A 14,042-nucleotide genomic window follows, 5' to 3' on the forward strand; every position below is an offset into this window, starting at 1 on the left:
AGGCATTTTTTTTTTTTTTTGGATACAATTGTGAATTGAATTTTTTTTTTTTTAATTTTTTTTTTCCAACGTTTATTTATTTTTGGGACAGAGAGAGACAGAGCATGAACGGGGGAGGGGCAGAGAGAGAGGGAGACATAGAATCAGAAATAGGCTCCAGGCTCTGAGCCATCAGCCCAGAGCCTGACGCGGGGCTCGAACTCACGGACCACGAGATCGTGACCTGGCTGAAGTCGGACGCTTAACCGACTGCGCCACCCAGGCGCCCCCTTTTTTTTTTTTTGTTTTTGTTTTTGGTTTTTGGTTTTTTTTTTTTGTGAATTGAATTTTTTTTAATGGCCTTTCTTATAGTTTGTTTTTGGTATACAAAGATACAATATATTTTTATATATTAATGTATCCTGTAACTTTCCTAGATTTATTAGTTCTAACAGTTTTTTAGAGGAGTCTTCAGGGTTTTCTGTATGTACAAAATATCATCTTCAAATAATGAGAATTTTACCTCTTCCTTTTTAATTTGGATGCCTTTTATTTCTTTTTAATGTCTAATTTCTCTGGCTCAGACTTCCACTACTATGTTGAGTGAAAATACCAAGAGGTATTTGTCTTGTTTATAAAAGGAAAAGCTTTTGGCTTTGCACCATTGACTATGATGTTAGCTGTGAGTTTGTCATCTATGGCTTTTATTATGTGGAAGTACATTTCTTATATATCCACTTTGTCGAGAGTTTTTTTCATAAATGGATGTTGAATATTGTCAAGATTTTTTTCTGCATCTATTGAAATGATCATAATTTTTATCTTTGATTTTGTTTATATGGTATGCTCCATTAATTAATTTGCAGGTGTTGAACCATCCTCGTATACCTACAATAAATCCCACTTGATCATAGTGTATGATTCTTTTAATGTATTATTAAATTGGATTTGCTAATATTTTTTGAGGATTTTTGCTTTTGTGTTCATCAGAAATAATGCCATGTAGTTTTCTTAATTTGTGGGATGGGTTAGGGAGCAGGAAGGGAAGGGTTGGAAGGGAAGAGGTATGAAGACAACTTCCTGGGGGAGATTGTACCTGATTTGAGACCTAGAAAATGAGTGAGGCAGGGAGGAAGCATTTTTCAGGCTGAGAGAATAGTATGTGAAGTGAACTGAAGGAGGTAGAGATGGCTTGAAGAATTAGGGAATGGGAGATAATTTTCACAGTATGGCTGAAGGCTAATGTGACAGATTAGAAGAGGGTGATTAAAGATGATACTGAAATGGAAGTTAGAGTCAGATCATGGAGAGCTTTTGTACCCTCTCCTAAAAATCATGACAAGCTATTGACAATTGTAACCAAAATTGGCTATGCGTTCTCCAATTTTTGGTGAATGGAGCAAGTGGGGGCATCTGGCATAATCAATGTAGGGCATAAAATCTTGACCTTAGGAATGAAGTTTCAGACCATGTCTGAGAACTAGGATCAGTGGTCAGAATTTTATTGTAATTGTGTGCTGGTAAACTAGCTCTCTTGTGGGCAAAGGGGGAGAGGTATAAATTCTAATTTTAGTGTTGGCCAATTTCCATCATGTAAATATTCCTAACCAGTGGGCACGATTATTGAAACTTTAATGGTCGGCTCTTGTAAGCCATATGAGCCTACCTTAGCAACACTAGCTTTGCCACCAAGTTTACTCCAGGATGGAGCTCCTGAAGATTGCATTAGAGATTCTTAACCAGTAGTTCTCAAACTTTACCATCTGTTACTATAACCAAGGGCACTTGTTAAATCATAGATTGCTGGGACCCATTCCCAAGTTTGATTCTTTACATCTGGGGCAGGGCCTGAGAATTTGTATTTCTAACAAGTTCTCAGGTGATGAACCTGGGTACCATGCTTTGAGAACCCCTGCCTTCAAATCAGCTCCTTTGTTCATACCCCTAGGTGAGATTATTACCAGATGTTTTGGACCCCTCCAAATAGAAAAATTGCTCCCTTTTTGTAGAAAAGAAGGAAATGAGACAGAGACTCATGTCAGTCATGAGAGAGAAGATGTTAATAGCAGCATCAGGATATAGAAGGAATCAAAATTTAAACTAAGAATACTTAGATTGAGTATTCCCTTTGCTGGATAAACATAGGTGTGTTTTTCAATCTGACCTGTAGGTGATTGTCCTGTCTACAAAATAGGGTCTCTGATATCAGTTATTGATATAGGATTGTTGTAATGATCATGTGAAGCAAATTGTTACCAGTTGTCTATTATAGTAAACTATCATTTATAACCACAAATGACTATACAAAGGTTAGCTACTGTTTCAGAAATGATTAAGGTTGAAGCTGAAGCTCAGAGAAGAAAACAATGACATAGCTAGAAGCAATACCTGCTCATTTTCAACTTAGTGGCCTTTCTCTTATATGAGTGGTTTCCAAATATTTCTTATAGCCAAGGGACCCTTTCTTCGAATGAAACCCTGGGAGGAAGAACGATATAGGAGATGATGAAAGAGAAGGTAGTCTTATTAAAGTAGGAAAAGGAAACAAGCATTCCAGCCCTGCAGCAGTGCCCCTGAAATCTTGAGATAACAGAGTCCAGTGTGAAAATCTGAGCGCTCACCTATTGTTTTCTGAATGAGGTGACAGTAAGCAGGTTCACTGGGCAAGAGCCATGATAGCTTTAGGTAAGTTCAGCACCAGTGGGTCTCATGTAAGCAGCACATGAACATCACCTGATGGAGCTTTGAAAAAATCCCATTGTTTAGGCTCCACCCCACACCAACTGTATCACAATACCTGGAGTATGAACAGTTGTCTATACCTTTATGTTTCCCGGGTGATTGTAGTGTGCAGCTCAGGTTGGTAACCAGACATATACCAGTGGTTTTCAAAGTGTGATCCACAGACCATCAGCATCAGCATCACTGGTGATTGTTAGAAATGCAAATTTTCAGACTCTCTGTATCAGAAAACTCTGGAATCTCTGAAACCAGAGGTCCCTTCTGTTACCTGACAACCTGGAGCTGCAGATAGCTCATTCTTTGTGTTCTCAGTATTGTCTAGTGTAACACCTGGTTGTTTTTTTTTTTTTTTTTATAAACAGGGAAAATAAAATGTTACATTTATTTGGCATGTATTGATTATTTTTGTTGAGTTTGTTTCTCATTTTATTTTTTATTTTATTTTTATTTTTTAATGTTTTTATTTATTTTTGAGACAGAGACAGAGCATGAGCAGGCGAGGGGCAGAGAGAGAGGGAGACACAGAATCCGAAGCAGGCTCCAGGCTCCGAGCTGTCAGCACAGAGCCCGACATGGGGCTCGAACTCATGGACTGTGAGATCATGACCTGAGCTGAAGTCGGACGCTTCACTGGCTGAGCCACCCAGGTGTCCCATTGTTTCTCGTTTTAACTGGAATTGCCATGAGAGGATTAGAAAATGAGTGAGGTTTTGTCTGTTAGGAAAAAAAGAATAGGTCTTGGTTTGGGTGAAACAAAGGAACCATGGGGGAAGATGTAGAATACTGAAATCAGGGGGAAAAATGAGAAAGACTTCCAAGGATTGTTGTGCTCCTTGCCACTGTAACTGTAGGCAAGAAAAAAAAAATCCATTTGGAAACTGGTGAGTGTACCAGAGCTAAACTGGGCAAGGAGCCAACGGTCCCCAATCACGTGCTCTTAAATTACCTTATAGTTGATGTGAGTCCATCAGTCTTTGTGTTGGCTTTCATGTTCAATCAGATTTTTCTGCTAGGTTAACTAATGATTCTGTGGGTTCCCTTCCTTGTAATGACTACAGGTTATAATTACTCCTTTGGTGTGTGTGCTTGTTATTATTTACAGAGACTGTAAACTCCATGTCATAGCCTGTGTCCAAGATGGTCCCCAGAGATTCTAATCTTCTTCCAGTCCTATCTGTGTATATTCCCCTCCCACAGTGACTAGGACTCATGTTTGTGGCCAATAGAGTATTTTGGAAATGACAGATTATGATTTCTGAGGCTAGATTATAAGAGATGTTGTGCCTTCCTACTTGCTCTTTCGTGTATCGCTCACTCTGGGGGAAGCCACCTGCCATGTTGTGAAGATACTGAATCAGCCCCAGAGAAGGTCCATGTTGAAGACCTCCTGACAATATACAGAATAACAATGTCTGCTGTGTGAATGTGCCATCTCCTAGCTCCAATTTAGCTTTCACATGGTTTCAGATCTAGGAGATATTTTGGCTGGAAACTCATGAGAAACCCAAATCAGAACTGCCCAAGTAAAACACTCTTGAATTACTTACCCCAAATGAGTGTAAGACAACAAAATTTTATGTTGTCTTAAGTTGCTAAGTCTGGGGATAATGTGTTATACAACCATGCACAATGAAAGCACTCAAGGAAGATAGGGCCACTGTGTTTTGCTCATTGCTGCTTCCTCAGAATTTGAGCTTATATTGTGAGTTCACTAAACACTTTTTGAGTGTTAGCATGTTTTTTTCCTCCCCCTCCCCCCCCATGTCACATGCACATACACCCACCATTCTCCTTGAAGTCAGTTTGGCCCGCCTTATTGTCAGTAGGCTTTGTGCTTCTCCATCATGTTCCTTGTTTTGATTTTGAATCCCAGCCTGTGCCAAACATAATCAATTGCCACCGGACAAGCCTTATAAACAGAGTAATGTCTACATTATATTCATACTTCAGAACCCTGCTCCAGTCCCCCTGAAGCTTCCCCAATCACTACAATGCACGGAGAATATTGCCCCTTCTCCACAGGATCAGTCAGGGCTCCAGCAAATGGCAAACTCAAATTGAGTTATTTGAAAATAATTTAACAAATGGACTATTTACAAAGGTGCAACCTGTGTTGAGGAAAACCAAGAAGGGTGTAGAAGCCCCCTGAGGGCTGGAAACCTTTACCATCTGTAAGCTGAACGGGAAACTAGAGGAGTGGTGATGGACACCTGATAGGAGCCTGTAGTAAATGGGCAGGCAGGAACCGGGGAGATAAACATATTTACCTCACTCTTATTCTTCCCTCTTGATCTCTTCCTGGGCCTCCCATTGACTGAATCCAGTCAGAATCTGGACACAGGAGTTTGTTGGTGTATCCATATGGATCAGTCTCATGGCCATACAGTGGGTAGAGGCAGGATACACAGGGGATCAGGAAGGGAATACAGAAAATATCCAATAAACTCCCCACTTCCCGTAGCTCTTACTGCCTGTAAATCAATGTGGAAATTACACAAGCTCTTACTCATGGACTTTCTTAAGTTATTACTGTGCATTAGTGTTTACCATTTTTATGTTGTTTAACACTGCAGGTATTAATGATTTCTCTTCCAAGCAGTATTACAAATTTGTGGAAGGTGATGAACATGTCTGAATTTTTTTTTGTCTCCTTAGAGTTTATTACAAAGTTGGCATTCCAGTACAAGTTTATTGATTGCACAGTTTTTTAAAAAAGTATTTATTTGTTGAGGATTTTTCAGTGAGCTGTCACCCCCAAAAGTCTAGGGACCATATTTATTTAATGTTAGGTATGTCCAGGTATACTTCAGCGCTAACCAGACTTTAGCTTAAAGTGAGAGTCTCTGAAAGGTGGAATGGAATGTTTAAAGGGCATCTATGCAGACTTTAAAGTATAAATTCCTTCTGTAATATCCCTGATATATTATTACCTAACTCATGCTTTAAATACTTGTAACTGCAAAGATGTCATTACCTCATGAAGCTGTTGAATACATTGACTAGCTCTCTCTCTTATGAGCCTCTGAGTAAGTTATTTGCCTATAGCTCCTGGCAATCACTAATCTATTCTCTTTTATTATACTTTTGTCTTTTTCAGAATGTTGTATAAATAAAATCAATTGCAGTGTGTAACCCTTTTGAGAGTGGCTTCTTTCACTCAGTGTAATGGATTATAGAGTCATCTAAGTGGTTGAGTCTGTCAATAGCTTTTTTCTTTTTATTGCTATATAGTATCCTATCATTTAAATATTAAGATGTGTCACAATTTGTTTATCCCTTCATCCTTCAAAGACATTTGGGTTGTTTCCACTTTTTGGCAACTTTAATCCATATCTGGGATTGTCAAGAGGGTAAGGACAGAGAGAGAAAAAAAAGAGCAATAGGAATTCACCCCACCAGATTCTCTGATTAAAGAGGAAAGTTCTTTCTCAGAGTTCTGGGCTGTTGGGAGTGCCTCTTGGTGCTGTGTTGTGGCTCCCACAATAGCTGTGAAACTATTTGGGTGTTGCACTGCAAGAGAACAGCAAAAAGGAGAAAAGAGATTTCTCCTATTCTTCCTGTGCTTTAGGAGACCTCTTTGCTTTTCCTGTGATGGTCTCTGTCAGGGTCGATGTCCAGCTCTGAGTTTTTGGTTGCAATGATTGCAGGTCGGAGGATACCAGTGGGAAAAAACGGCAAACCCCCTCATTGTTTTAGTGGTGCTTCAAAATCTAGTTTTCTTCCCCAATTGGCATGCTCCTGTTTACTTTTCAGAGTCCTCAGAAAGGTGTTCCATGCATTGCATGTAAGCTTTATGGCTTCATTCAGTGGGAGGGATAGGCAGAGTGTGGTTATTTACTCTTTCTTACCTGAAACCAGACCACCATTCTTTGAGTTTTTAATATCAAATGTTACATATATATATATATATATATATATATATATATATTTTTTTTTTTTTTTTTTTTTTTTCCCTAGCTTAGTTCTTTTAAAAACTTGCTTGGAGATTTGCAGTTTTTAAGTGGATATGAATGTGTGTTTTATTTCTGTGTCTGATAACCCTAGTATCTGAAATCTTTGTGAATCTATACCTACTTATTTCTTGGCATGTATTTTTAAACGAATCTCTATGATGACAATATGTTTCTTGGATTATTATCAGTGGAGATTCTTAAAACCCTGAGATGAGGGTGTATTATCCTAGGAATGCATTTTATTTGCTTCTGCTCTGTGTTTGGAAGTTCTACCACAAGGGTAACAATTTAAAGTAAATTCTTGGTTTGAGATTTCATAGGCCACCTTTGTAGTGTGAATTCAGGCCATGTGGGTTACACATTCTGGAGATTTGTTTTTAGTTCCTCTCATTGTGAAGATTCCAGGAAGGAAAGCTTTCCTGGAGTCCTCTACTAGAGAGCACTTTTTGTTTTCTTTTCCTAATTCGCTCATTTTCCAGAAGTATAGTTCTTTGACTTTCTAGCTTTATGGGCTGGGACCATTCTTGCATGGCCTTGAACTTGGTCTTTAGTGTTTTGAGCCTGGCAAGAACATGAAAACCAGTGGTTAATTTCAACAGCTGTACCTACTGTCTTAAAGGTGAAGGTGGTTTCTGTGCTCTACCTATCTTCACTTAGCTTTTGGCCTCAAATACTCAAATAACTATTCCTTATTTTGTTCCTCAATAATCTTTGCATTTCTAAAGATTTAAAAACACGTATTAGCATTTTGGTTATCTTCTTTGGGAGAGTCATTTACTTGTCCACCTTGTTCCCAGAATGAGAATATTCTCTGCACTAAATCATATACTGCAATTCATTTAGATCTCAATTAAAGTAAGGTATACTGAATACATATGGTATAACAGGAAGAGTTATGAGACTAAGATTATAGTATAATGTTTTTATAACTGCCATTTGTCATCAAGAAACCATGTTCTTTCTCTGGACCTCAGTATCCTTATTTGCTATGTAACAGAAATGGCTTAGATCACTGCTGATACTTTGAAACACTGTGAAGATTGCTTATTAAGCAAGCCATGTCATGGAGGAAATGATCACTGTTTCTTCCAGTCTAATTTTTGTTATCACGATCACCTTCAAACAGTCCATGTTTAAGATTTTTCAACATCTCAGCTCGTATAATCAGAGGAATGCTGAACAGGGCTTGTAGAATTTTTTTCTCAGTAAAGTTTGGATTGTTAAGAATAACATGATTCAGTATCGCTTGATAGCATTATTCAGGCAGAAGGGAGTGCAATCATCTCAAGGGTTTGTTACTGGTGTCTCTAAAAGTGATATCCCAGCAGTGCAAGTATAAGTCACTGCACACAGAATCAGGAGGCCAGCAGTAGTCATGGTGTATTCGTTGGCTCTGGTATGTGTATGTGTTCATGGCTGTCCTGGCTTGTGTGGATAAATACAGGATGGAGGCCCTTTTTTTTTTTTTTTTTTTTTTTTTTTTTTTACACAAAGCGAACATTTTTTTTCTGCCTCTCTAGGCAATCCACATGTTTAAAAAGTAGCAGCTGTTGGTGCACCTGGGTTAGGTGTCCGACTTCGGCTCAGGTTATGCCGTTACAATTCATGAGTTCAAGCCCCATGTTGGACTCTGTGCTGACAACTCAGAGTCTGGAGCCTGCTTCAGATTCTGTGTCTCCCTCTCTCTGCCCCTCCCCTGCTTGTGCTTTGTCTCTCTCTCAAAAATAAATAAACATTAAAAAAAATTTAAGTAGCAGTTGCCTATTTAAGTAGCAAACAACATCCCTGTTGAAATGATACAGGGTATTGTGTGGCTTTCTTTTATTTATTTATAAAAAAATTTTTTTTTCAACGTTTATTTATTTTTGCGACAGAGAGAGACAGAGCACGAACGGGGGAGGGGCAGAGAGAGAGACACACACACAGAATCCGAAACAGGCTCCAGGCTCTGAGCCATCAGCCCAGAGCCTGACGCGGGGCTCAAACTCCCGGACCGCCAGATCGTGACCTGGCTGAAGTCGGACGCTTAACCGACTGCGCCACCCAGGCGCCCCGAGTGTGTGTGGCTTTCTTTTAATCAGAAGTGTTTGGGATCCTCCAAAGCATATATGAACACCTCTGAACCCCAGGTCAGGAGATACCTAGAGATGAGCCAGTCAAGTTATAGTTTTAACTTTGGTACTTGCAGTAGATTTTTTTTTCTTCTGAAAAAATAAAAATCAACTTGGTATCCCAATATATAAAACATGAAATTAATTTTTAATAGCATGAATTAACAAACTCAAGTTTTATAATATTTGGTAGAATATTTGTACATGATGTAATTTTTGATGAAACAAATTTCAAACTCAAAAATATGAATTTAGAACTTTATTCAACAAATATTTACTGATTTTCTATTTGGTGTAAGACACTATGCTAAAGTACCATTTTCCATATAGATTCCAGGATATTTTTTTTTTTAAATTTTTTTTTTTTTCAACGTTTATTTATTTTTGGGACAGAGAGAGACAGAGCATGAACGGGGGAGGGTCAGAGAGAGAGGGAGACACAGAATTGGAAACAGGCTCCAGGCTCCGAGCCATCAGCCCAGAGCCCGACGCGGGGCTCGAACTCACGGACCGCGAGATCATGACCTGGCTGAAGTCGGACGCTTAACCGACTGCGCCACCCAGGCGCCCCAAGATTCCAGGATATTAAGAAAGATGACAGTAGCAGTCTTATGTCATTTTTTCTTACAAAATTAAAATAAAATTTTGCAGACCCCCAAAGCACCTACCTGGGGTATTCCACAAAATATATTTGGATTGCACTGGTCTTATCCAATCCCACTGTTGTTCATTTGAGAAAATAGAGGCCCTAAAAGAGTTAATAATTTTCCCAAAGGAGGAAAGTAAAATTACATTTGCTTTGTGCCTATTAAATGCTGATGATAAGAGGTTTTTCCAAAGATATGGTCAATATATTTTTAAAAATTTATCTGTGTTATTACTGAGAATGATATTTTTAGACCCATTTTATAGAGGAGACAATTAGGGCGTCATTAGGCTGAAGAAGTAGGTTTATCTTTTTAGATGTATTCATGATTTTGCCTATTAGTTTAAAGAGGAGTGATTTGACCCGCTGGGTGTTTTAAGTGATATATTGTGTGCATTTTACATGTATTACTTTATAACCCTCAAAGAAAATTGAAGGAAATACACATGATCACAATTCCCCTATTTTATAAATGAGCATATTAAAAAAATTTTTTTTAATGTTTATTTATTTTTGAGAGAAAGACAGAGCACGAGCAGGGGAGGGGCAGAGAGAGAGGGAGACACAGACTCTGAAGCAGGCTCCAGGCCCTGAGCTGTCAGCACAGAGCCCGACTTGGGGCTCAAACCCACCACTGTGAGATCATGACCTGAGCTGAAGTCAGATGTTTAACCAACTGAGCCACCCAGACGCTCTACAAGTGAGGATATTAAGGCCAAAGTTTTGTCACTTGGCCTAGGAAGTATGTGATGGAGAGTAAGTGGCAGTGCTGGAATTTGAACCAGGCGGTCTGGCCGAAGAACACTCTTTTTTGAGCTAAGCGGTTGTCAGTGTTCTGCAGCCAAAGACCACCCGAACACACCTATGGTTCAAGAAAGTGGGTTCATTGGTCATTGCAATAGGTGAGTGTTAACCATAGAAATAAAGCTGTTGATTATTTTACCAGCAAAAATGGGTTTATTCAGGAATAGTAGAGAATTGCAATTTGGGACATGTGTGATACATCAAAACCATGGTCAAAGGGGGAGAACAAAGGAGAGGAACATTCTTTTACAGAAGAACAGTTGAAGATAGGAGGAGCTGCTGCAAACAGGAGGTCCATTGGAGTAACCTGGGTGTCCAAAGTGTAGTAGCTTTTCATTGGCTTAGTTTTCATAGTCTGTCATTGGCTGGGCTGTCGCCAGGAGGGGAGAAGCAGCTTTCTTTGTTCTGTTGGGATAGTAAAGTAGCTGAAGTAGTATGACTAGAAAAGTATGTCTCTTTCTGTTAGGTGCATAGTTAACTACATGTTGTAGGGCATGAGATCTCCCCCTGGTGGCCTCCTGACTCCATTTTAATGAGGTTTCTCTTAATTCTCACAGGAGACTACTCATGGAGAACGATTTGTCTCTGTAATATGGGGTTAGAAAGGGCTCTTAGGATTGGAACTCTATGTGGCAATTTGAAGAGTCTTCAAGGAAGCAAAGGTTTGTTCTGGGTTGTGTGCTATCTTAGAATGGGATAATTGTATGATTGGGTTTCTTATGAGAGGAAAGGAGTGAGGATAGAGTTGAACTAGTAAAGAAGCAGCAGTCATCATTATCTGGGAAGGGCAGGGAGCAGGACTATCTGGCTGTTTTGGTGGTTTGGACAGTGTTTATGTTTTGTCTCTTCAGGCATGATTATATAAAAAGGTTCTGTTTTTATCTTGATCCATCAGATGTTGCCTGATGTTGATGTTCTGTGAAATTATGTATAGTCAACAGGAAACCACACAGGCCCAGTTGTTCAAGCTACACTGGCTCCTGTCAAGTCCAGTATGTAGTGATAGTGCCAAGCCAGCTCCTAACCATCTGGGGATGTTTTCTGTCTTCCATGATGTTGGGTTCAGTTAATGTGACCTCTCTAATTGGTGTGTGGAATCTGAGATGCAAGGGTACAAGAGAAGATGCCAGACCAGTTAGCAGGTCATTGCTTGAGGCCAGGAGTGGGATGTTGATAGGCTGGCCGTAGGAATGAAGGTATGATTGAATATCAGTGGGAATCACATATTTTTTAAGAACCCAAGCTGTGATATGTTGAAATTGAGGCACAAAACCATCTGAGAAAATACAACATTATTCATCAACTCTTAGTCAAGATGGGGTAATGAGGAAGTAAAAATCTCAGGAAATATTAATTCTGCTTCATCTTCCCCATATTCTTAGGCTACTAAATCTGATTTCTGAAGGTGCTGAGATTTACAGAGACCCTTTTTGTTCCCAGGTTACTTGGATTGTTTTTACAAACTTTTTGAGACCTTGAAAAGTACTTTTTGCTAGCTGAAACCTCTTTTTTGTTATTGACAAAATCCTCCCAGAGGGCATATAGGAGTTAGATTTGTGTTTGGGGATTTGTGTTTGGGGATGATCTGACCAGAACAGAGAGAAATGCTTTTGGTTATGAGTATAGTAGACATATAAGTGAGGACTACAGAGATTTGTATTTCTGTGGAAGGGGAAATAATTCTAAAAAAAAAAAAAGCCCATGTAACCACGAGCCTGCCTGTCACCTTGAGTCCTTCAGGATTTGAAGTAAGTCTAACTTAACTAAAGAGTAGTTTCAATGTTTGTTTTTTTTCCCCACAATTGCTTCTCATACCTTTCCCTTTAACATTAAAAAAAAAAAAAGCAAACAAAGAAACATTAGGTATTGGTTCTTCAAAGGAGAATCAAACAGAGGAATTAAGACTAAATTGGGTTCTGTCTCCATATTTTTTTTTAATGTTTAGTTTTGAGAAAGAGAGAGAGAGCACAAGTGGGGGAGGAGCAGAGAGAGGGAGACACAGGATCTGAGGCAGGATTCAGGCTCTGAACTGTCCACACAGAGCCCAATGTAGGACTTCACATCACGAACCACAAGTTTGTGACCTGAGCTGAAGTTGGATGCTTAACTGAGCCACCCAGGCACCCCATCTCCATATTTATAACAACTGTTAACAACATTCAATGGGATATATTTGAAGATCTAATTGGCTTTATAAGCAATTTATGAATTGAGTAGCATCCTAGGTAGGGAGATGCTCTAAGGAGTTTTACAAAATGAAAATGTAGATTGCTTTGGGTAGTACAAAACGGAAGGTTTTCATAGGGAGAGGGTGGGGCAAAAAAATTATTAGCAAAAGAAAAGGAAGGATTGTTTCAGGCCAGGACATCTTTGTTTGGGTGTGTGTGGGGGGAGGGGAGGAAGGATGGCAGGTTTTGCTATTATTGTTGTTTTTTTGTTTTTTAATCATGCAGATTATTTCACTAGTGCTGATAAGGAAATTTCCAGATTGACTTTTTAAAGGTCACATTCCCGGGATAGGTTGAAACTGTAATTAGATCTTGGTTTGCTGTTTCGGAGGACAGGTGACTCCATTTTGGGCTTGTGTTTTGTTTTCTTTTGTTTTTAACACAACTGAACCTCCAGAGATTTGTCAAGCCTTGTATTGTCATGTTATAACCTTATTAGAAATGCAATATGACAGCCTAGATTGAATTCTGGTGTCCTAACCTTGTCAGAATTCTCATTTCACAGTGTAACCAGGAGTTTAATGTTAAAACTGTTGGGGTTTAAGTACCCAAATATGAAGATATGAGACAAAGAAATTAGATAGAACCCAAAATATAACTTTACTATATTTATAAGATCAGGTAGTGGATAATATGCCAAATACCTGTATAAGTGGACTTTGTAATATTCATCCCCAGAATTCGGCAACCTTACCTCCAAGAAAGGCATTTTTACTTTCCTTATCCAGGAGGGCTGGAGAGAGACTGGGAACACCATGGTCTTTTGACCTTCACGTGGGAGGAAATTTAGGTAGGGGGGCAATTTCCCAGTGTTAGGGAGGAAAATTTTCTTTCCTTCAGAGTTCTTTACGTAGTGTAAGAATTAAATTGACATGAGAGAGATGAACAGGAGATAAAAACAAAGTTTAATTAGGCATGCATGAAGGCCTATTAATGAAACGGAAACCTAGAGAAATGACCAACACAGGCAGTTATTATATATTTTAGATGAAGAGACATAAATCTGTGATGAGTTGACAGGTCAAGGAAGACTTATGTTTAAGAATTTAAATTCTTAAAGAATTTTAAATAGAATTTGGGCCAGGGCAGTAAATCAGTACAGAGTAACAAAGGTTTTTTTTATATAGCTTTTTGTCTCTACATTCCCTGTGTCTGGTGATAAGAATGTCTCTTTACCTCCTGGTACAGGGAGGTTTCCTTTTACATAGGGGATTTATTTCCTGCTTTCTGAAGACAAAGGAGTCATCAGAGTGTTCCTCTTTCACTGGCTGTTTGTTAAAAACTGTTAATTCAGGGTTGCCTTGGTGGTTCAGTCCATTTGTAATGGCCCCGATTTCGAATCTGAGAGACCACCAAGGAGCTGATATCAATGCAAACGCACGAGGGTTTATTTGCAAGCTCGAGCTTGGGCCCAAGTATACCCAACACAGCGGGAGCAGGGACTTGGACCCCTAGGTTAAGAGGCATAGCAGTTTTATAGGGGCCAGTGGCCAATGAGATTGTAACACACACAGAAAGTCTGCATAGTCATGTCAGTCCGCATGCAGGTGGCCAACTGAATTACAATTTACCCTATAGT

This window comes from Prionailurus viverrinus, chromosome A2 (assembly GCF_022837055.1).
Source record: "Prionailurus viverrinus isolate Anna chromosome A2, UM_Priviv_1.0, whole genome shotgun sequence".
NCBI classification, from domain to species: Eukaryota; Metazoa; Chordata; class Mammalia; order Carnivora; family Felidae; genus Prionailurus; species Prionailurus viverrinus.